At 47.2% G+C, this 7,614-nt stretch overlaps 1 long non-coding RNA gene across 1 annotated transcript; it reads right to left on the bottom strand.

Moving 5' to 3' along the window:
- Nucleotides 1-359: 359 nt before the first annotated feature.
- On the bottom strand, nucleotides 360-3,570 carry LOC142015332 (uncharacterized). The gene is made up of 3 exons (XR_012646131.1): nucleotides 3,509-3,570; nucleotides 1,468-1,593; nucleotides 360-558 (listed from the first exon to the last, which is right to left on the bottom strand). It is a non-coding gene; the product is annotated as an uncharacterized LOC142015332 (long non-coding RNA).
- Between the last annotated feature and the right edge of the window lie 4,044 nt (nucleotides 3,571-7,614).

Here is a 7,614-nt window from a genome sequence, read left to right as displayed (position 1 = left end):
TAAGCATGTAGGTAAGCAAACCACTGAGTGTTCACAGCTCCCATTAGTGCCCATAAACATGGAGCACCCAGTACAGTTCAGCTCTCTGCTTGGTAGCGGGATTTCTGTTTCCAGACATCTGAGTGAGGGAGCTCAGAAGATCAAACCGAAGCTGGGTGGGAATCAGCTTCAGAGTGTGACTGGAAGAGTTAAGAGTCAGCTATGGGAGACCAAGAGAACCCAGAGATCTTCTGTACTACATGTGCTCCTGCCTTCATGCTGGGAGGACTGGGAGGTTCTCTTTGTCCCACTTCTAAAGAGAGCAGTGGGTGCCTTTTAGCAGCTGAGATTGCATCACCCAGCTTCCCAGAGATCTTCCCACTTCTCAAAGGCTGGCCATGATACTGTCTTGGTCTCCAGCATCCACTGCTGAAAAACACAAAGCCTTAGCGAACATGAGAAGACACTGTAGAGAAAACTACACAGGATCCGTCTGCTTAATTGGGGCCACTCTCCAATCCAAATACAGGAGCTGGGATTCTAGACTGTGAGAAAGAGGTTCTGTTCCTTCTTGTAATCCTGTAAGTCAAAACCATCGTGATTTACAGCTAGCAAATAGCAAAAAAAAAAAAAAAAAAAAAGGATTTCGTACTGTACTTTTGCCTGTCTCTAGTAAAATCCATGGGGGAAATTGGGGCTGTGCCTTCTCACTTTGGTTCTGTTCCAGTTTTTACTTGTTTGAGAGCCACCTCTGAGGCAGCAGCTATGGAAGTCAGCTGCAGGGCCTTCAACTTGGGGGGACCCCTCCCTCGTATAGTGCCATGGGGACCACAAAACAGGACTCCTGGGCTTTACACTATGCCTGCATTTTGTACGTTCATTACAAGTAGAACCAGTCAGCAGATTTGGTGGAATAGTTTTCCTGTCCAAAAAGGTAGTTTGGACTAAGCATTTTGTGGGAACATGTCTATTCTGACTTCTTCCCTTCAAAATTTTGTTGCAACTGTATCATTGATTAGTTTTGACTGTTACATTAAAGTGGTCTTGAATAGCGAACACAATAAAATTGACACAGAAAGTGCACAAGGTTCCAAATAACTAAGGTTTTGGAATGTATTTTGTGGGACATTTCAGCTTCTCATATGGTTTTAGACTTAATTTCAAAGTGCTGGAATTTCTTGCCCAACAGAAATTCAGGTTCCCAACCAGCTCTGATCACCCTTTCTCTGAAGCAATGTTTCTTCTACTCTTTCACATCCATGTGCAGGTTTTTTCCATTCACGTGTGAAATAATTTTTTTTCAATGTGCACCAAGATGTGTGAACGTGCACCACCAATAGAAATAAAACCCAGCTGTGGACGTTCTGCTAATCAATCTGGTGGCATTTGGCGCTCTCCTGAGCAGCTGCACAAGTTCACAGCTTCCAGAGAACACTGGTCTGAAGGGAACTGAATTTTTAGGAGGGGAAAAAAAGAAACTGAACCTACCTGGCGTGGAATCTAGCAGAGAGCTTCAGGACAAGGCTGTGATACTTCCAAAATGTCTAGGAAGCGAGTGCTGATATTGCTCAGAAGTAAGAGAACAAAATCTTCCACACCAGTGCCTGGGGCAACCTAAATACATTGAGCACCTGTAATCCAGTCCAGCAGGAGCATGGAGGAGACTGCTAGACAAAAATAATTCAAACATACCCACAATACTGCGACCCGGAGAATAAGGTCGTTTGGGGACAGGCGCCATTTCTTTACAAAAAGCCCAATAGACAGATGAAATGATCCAGTGTTATGGTATAAACTTCCCCTAATAAAACTCAACCAAGCCATGGAAACCTGCCTGGTTAACAGATGAACTAATCAGAGACTGCATTATTTGGGATTAATGGCTGAGCAGGTCAGAGCAAGGGTATTGTGAGAGGCAGGCTTGGCTTTGCAAAGAACAGTAGGTACTTGTGCAGCCAGTGAATGCTGTGCTTCTCAATGAAAACATTAATAAGCAGGGAAAGGACTAAAGTGGACCCGGTGAAGCATGCACACGAAGGCAGAAAGACACAATACAAGGCTAAACAAATGACATTGACCAGTTTGTTTGCAATAAATGAGGAGGCCCTTGCAATACATTGTGTCCATCACAAAGGCAGCAATAACATGTAGTGCAACCCTGTAATGAGTTTGGATTCACCAAATCCATAATAATCGCATTGTATGCCAACAGCAATATGCTGAACAAATGTTAGGTGTTGATCAAAAGGGAAGGTAAAAGCAAAATCTGACCAGATGGTACAATGAGATGTTATTGAGCAAAAACAAACAGCAGCTGACTAAATTAATGCTGCAAAAACAACCAGGAGGCCTGTGGTACCCTAAAGACTAACAGGTTTATTTGGGCATAAGTTTTTGTGGGTAAACAAATTACAGTTAAGTGAGAAGAAACAAAAAACAAAACATCACTCAAGGTGCTGGGCAGCACCTCGCCTAGCAGCCCCACTAAGCCTAGTGGGTCAGTTTGTTCACCGAGACACCCCAAGTGAGTCAACTACTGTTAAGGGCCTGCAACTCATGAATGGCTCCTTTTGGCGATTTGCTTCATAGGTAAACCACAGCTCTGTCACAGAGAACAACGAGGAGTCCTGTGGCACCTTATAGACTAATAGATATTTTGGAGCATAAGCTTTTGGGGGCAAAGACCCACTTCTGATGAAGCGGGATTTTACCCACAAACGCTTATGCTCCAAAATACCTGTTAGTCTATAACGTGCCACAGGACTTCTTGTTGTTCTTGAAGCTACAGACTAACACAGCTACCTCTCTGATAGCTCTGGCACAGTTAAGTCTGAGTCACTTCCTGTTTAAAAGACAACGCTTTTATGGCTCTAAAGTAGCAACTGGTTGACTGGGAACTTGGCGAGTTTTGAAATCTACTGTACCGCCTAAGGATGTGGTGGGAAAGTTAGTAGTCTACATTAGGGATCCTTGGAGCAAGAGGTTCCTGAAATATAATCCTTAAATTCAGCTGTTTACAAAACAAACAATCACCTGGTTCTGTTTTTGCCCCTTCCTGGGGCTCAGTGTATTGCTCCAAACCACCCCAACCCATCTCAGCTGTTGGGATTTAGCTCAGCTGGGGCGTCCACTGACTGGCTTCCTCATTCAGAGCCTGTCAGAGGGTCCATCACTGGTCAGAGTGCTCCCCACGGCTGTGTGGCACGAAGTTCTTTCATCTCTCTCTGGTCCCATCAGCTGGACTTTAAGCCACTGGCCTGTTCTATCTTGAAACTCAGCCCTTCAGCCATGACAACAGCTCACCCCTTCAACATCTCACCCCAAATCTTCAGCCTCAGCCCAGGGGCAAGACTGGCATATACTGCCCTTCCTGCTGCGGGAATGGGCGAACCTCCCCGAGAGCCCTTGTGATAACCAGCCAGGGTCTGTTTCTTACAACCCCTAGCTGATCCCTGGGCTGCTGTTTCCTACCTTTGCCGATTTGCAAACACCTGTTGCCCTCTCCATTCCCTGCTCTCTGAAGTTTTACCTCTTCATACAGCGTCTTCCCTTGTTGCTGCCAAGGCATTTTCTCCAGCTGGTTGACTCCTGCCTCTCTAACCCCACCACTCCTCTGCCTGATCTGCAGTCTGCTGTGATTATTTGGTTAATGTGTCACAACTGGAGAGGGAACGGACTTATCTATTAACCCCTTCCTGGCTGCCTGCAGGTGAGGTCTATACCCCGCTCCCAGAAGAAGCAACCCTGAAAAAAGTTATGAAAAATAAAGTTTTGCACTCCAGGTCTACAGGAGCTGAACTGATACACCTATAGGAATGAAATGTGAGCATGCAGCAAGAGAAGGACTCTTGCCAAAGCATGAGGGTTTGCAGGCACCTTGTTATCGTAACAGGGTAGCTCTGGTCAGCCTCTTCCTAGCTCCTTTGTGTGTTGCACCTTTATTCTACCATTACATCAGCCTCTGATTCAGCCTCAACCTCATGTCCTGGCAATGGTCCCTTTGCACACCTCTGCCTCTGAGTCAGCGAATGGCCACTCATATGATGCACACACCATCTCCTGCTTCCTGTGCGGTCCAGTGTTTACCACCTTTGCTTGTGGGTGCAGAAGGCTGCCAGTGGCTGGTCCCAGGTGCCCATTACCTTCCAAGATAATGTCCTGATTCATCTGGGTATCTTCCAGGGAGCACATGGGTCGTTCACTGGAATTTTACCCTGTTCAGACAGATGGACGTGTGGGTAGAGCCAGGTGGAGTCAGCAAATTACAGGTGAAATCCATACATGACACAAGCTGGCAGACTTTGATGCAGTCAGCTACCCTGAGAAGGGCCCTGTGCTCAATGGTTGGAGTAGATTGAGGGGAAGAAGAGCTCTTGCCATACCACCAAGGAGGAGGGGAGTTCCTGGGGTGTGCTGCTCTCCCAAGCCAGGGAAAAAATGGGGTTCCCTTTCATTTTAGCTGAGAAGGTGGAGCCAGGGTTCTCCCTCGCCACCCCTTGCCCATGTTGGCTCTTGGCATGGAGAAACTACATCATATGGAGGACTCCTCAGTGGAGCTTACGCCTGAGCCTCTGAACACGGCCATATCTCTGCTTTATGAAGTAAAGGCCTTGGGAACCTTCAGAAGGAAGCAAAAGTGAATTGCTCCATCTCACCCACTCCTGGTCTCAGCCTCCCTGCACAAATCCTGAATCGAAGGGGATTCCCACCGTGGAAAAGCACCAGGCAAATAGAAGGGTGGTACCCCAGTCTGCAGATTCCTCTCCTGAGTGCCTAGGAGTGTGTCTACACTGCAGTTAAAACCCCACAGCCAGCCTGTGCCAGCGGACTCAGGTTTGCAGGGCTCGGACTGTAGGGCTGTTTAACTATGGTGGGGACTTCAGGGTTTAGACAGGAGCACAGGCTCTAGGATCCTGCAAGGAGGGAGGATCCCAGAGCTCAGGCTGCAGCCCCAGCCTGAAAGTCTACACTGAGATTAAACGCCCCTTCGCCCAAATCAGCTGGCATGGGCCAGCCACAGGTATGTAATTGCAAAGTAGAAATCCCCTAAGTTAACTTCAGCTGCATCACTGAATCCGCTAAAGGCTCTAAGAGTGAGACTGGGGTATAGCCAGAGACAGTGTGGCCCTGCTTGATTTGTATAAATGCCTTGTAAAGGGTTAACAAATGATTAATAGGCTTTGAAGCATCCCACCCAGAGGAACAGTAGAGAGGGAATTCTAAGCACACCAGCTATAGTGGGCTCTAAGCAACCCATTGACCCTGTGTGACTACATCACGATTTATTAACCACCGTTTACCCCTCTGTTATTTACAAATGGAATTGCAATATGCAGCGTGACCAGAATGGTTCTTCCTGAGGGAGTAAAGGAAAACAACAGGGGTGGATATGCTGGTGGAGGTAAACCGAGGAGAAACGCTAGAGCAGGTGCCAGTGTATTCAGCTGCTCTTCCCATTAGGGCTCGAGTTCAGGCTGCTGTTATTTCTGCAGGGAGTTAATGGCTCCAGGTTGTTTAGGCTGTGACTGCAGGGCTGGAGAGCACAATTTAGAGCTGGTTGCGCCTCTGCGCGGAGCTGCTGTTCGTGGGCTGGCACATTAATATTCCGTTGTTCTGTCCCATTTCCCTGCCTTTTATTATTTTCGACATACAGCAAATAAACAAGCCTAAATTATTCTGAGTATCTTCTCGAGCCTGATTCCTTTTGGCAGGAGTGTCCCATGGAGTGTGGGGCAAGGGGCACCTCCTTGCACGCTAATTCTCCACTGCAGCGCGTAGCCTGTGACAGACGTCGGCTTAGATTAGCTTTCAGCCCTTGCCACTTCCTCCTCCTCCGTCTCGTCTCTGGGGCAGCCCTTGGCAGCGAGGGCCAGGGAAAGGAGGAGAGAGATGAAGCCAAATGTGCTTTTGCTCTCCACATTTCCCATGGGCTCCACGCTGGCTCAGATGCTGTTTCTAAAGGGTAAGTAGTTCCACGACATGGCAAGCAGCCATAGCCTTGATTTCACCATGGGACCACAGGGTATAATTGTGTTCAGGAGAGCACAGCAAAGACCAGAATGCTCCCGCCCCAGGCCTGCTCTGCTGTGACGAGCTCGCTACTGCAAACAGGGATAGCCTGAGCTCCAAGGAGCAGCCTATGAAACAAACACCAGCACCAGAAAAAGGAGACAGAAGGAGGCAACCCATTTAATCACAGCTGAGAAGTCTTGGCTCCATTGGAGTAGGCAGGTCCTAGCAAACCCCGACAGCCTTTGCCCACTCTCTTTAAGTGCCAGGAGTAACACTAACGTTTCTGTCTTTTTCCTTCTTTTCTCTAAGTTGGCAAACGCGTGATAGGAACTGCTGCAGCTCCATGAGGTAGGGGGAAGGTGGACCCAGCAGTCACAAACCAGAGTGGTCAAAAGGAAAACAAAAAGAACTGTGCGCCAGCCCCGCCCTCGGCCTGTGAGAATTTATAACAATGACTCATCTTGGGGTTATTTATTCACCGTCCAGGCTCAGAGCCTTTGAGGTGCCTTTGGGTCGCATTTCCAAACTCTTGTCCACGGCCACATGGGCTCAAAACCTACTTGTGAAAGGAAAGCTGAGATTTCCTTGTAAATGTCTGATTCATGGGAGTTAAGACAGACGCTAAATATTGTGAGTTGCAACAGACTCACCACAGTTGGCATCTGTGGGCCTGATCTGCAGGAATCCTAGCTCGACCATTTGGAGGGGCACCATTTATGGAGGGCTGGGGTTGGGGGGGGGGTCTGTTTGAACCCATGGATTTCATACTTGAGGTCCCCTTAAAAAGGATGCCTTAGCTCCAGAGGCAGGTCTTAACAGCAACAAAGATTGTACTGTTCCTGGCTTTCCCTTTGGGGCAGGGAGTTTGTTTATAAATAGACAGAGGCAGAAGGATTAAGATAACAAAAGGCTTGTCAGTCAAGTAACTGAAGGATCAAGAGGTGATCAGGAAAGCATTGCTGGATAGGCCACATTAAAGTTACAGAAAAAAGAGTAGAAATATATTGTGGTGTGCCCTGGGGTGTACTTTTGGATCACTGTTGTTCAACTTACTCACAAATGATCTTGGAAGAGGCATAAGCAGGTTGAAAAATTTGCAGACGATACAAAATTATTGAAAATGGTAAAGTCCAAAGCAGACTGCAAAGAGTTGCAAAGCGATCTCACAAAACTGGGTGACTGGACAACGCTAGGGCAGCTGGGATTCAGTGGTGATAAATGCAAAGTAATGCACATGGAAAAATATAATCCCAACTTCCCATGCAAAAATGGCGGGGTCTGAAATAGCTGTTACCACTCAAGAAAAAGACCTTGAATCATTATGGATCGTTCCCAGAAAACATCTGCTCAGTGTGCAGTGGCACATTAAAAAGCTAACAAAATACTGGGAATCATTCGGAAAGGAACAGATAAGCCAGAGCCATCACGCTCCTGCTCTATAAAGTCATGGCATGCCCACATCTCGAATACTGCGTCCAGATCTGGTCGCCCCATCTAAAAAAAAAAGATATATAGGATTTGGAAAATGTACAGAAAGGGCAACAGAAAAGAATAGGGGGTAAGAAATAGCTTCCAGATGAGGAGAGCTTAAAAACACTGGCACTTTTCAGCTTGGAAATAGGG

Source organism: Carettochelys insculpta, chromosome 6, assembly GCF_033958435.1.
Source record: "Carettochelys insculpta isolate YL-2023 chromosome 6, ASM3395843v1, whole genome shotgun sequence".
NCBI lineage: Eukaryota > Metazoa > Chordata > Testudines > Carettochelyidae > Carettochelys > Carettochelys insculpta.
This window is presented reverse-complemented; position numbering and strand designations above follow the sequence as displayed.